Here is a 296-nt window from a genome sequence, read left to right on the forward strand (position 1 = left end):
AGGCGGGGCGGGCGGTGGGGGGGTGGGGGGCGGTATTAGGTGGAAAAGAAGCCTTTGGAAAAATCAGATAGCTAATACAGCTGATGATATGGTGTGCTGTCAGCTGTAGTGGACAGATCATGCATCCATGGTGCTCATGGTTCAGTAGACCCACAGATTTCCATACAGCTTATGCACAGGTCCCATCTAAATGAGAGTGGGTCCTCTACAAAGGGAGGGAGCAAGAAAAATCTTGTGGTACCAGTCACATTGATTCTGCTGATAGGAACTGTTTCTACTGTATCACTTTACAAAAG

At 48.0% G+C, this 296-nt stretch overlaps 1 protein-coding gene across 1 annotated transcript in view; it reads right to left on the reverse strand.

Annotated features, from left to right (window-relative positions):
- The window catches only part of PLEKHA8 (pleckstrin homology domain containing, family A (phosphoinositide binding specific) member 8), a 27,308-nt gene that overhangs the window by 6,564 nt on the left and 20,448 nt on the right, over positions 1-296 (reverse strand). The window lies entirely within an intron of this gene.

This window comes from Buceros rhinoceros, unplaced genomic scaffold, assembly GCF_000710305.1.
Source record: "Buceros rhinoceros silvestris isolate BGI_N320 unplaced genomic scaffold, ASM71030v1 scaffold4898, whole genome shotgun sequence".
Classification (NCBI taxonomy): Eukaryota; Metazoa; Chordata; class Aves; order Bucerotiformes; family Bucerotidae; genus Buceros; species Buceros rhinoceros.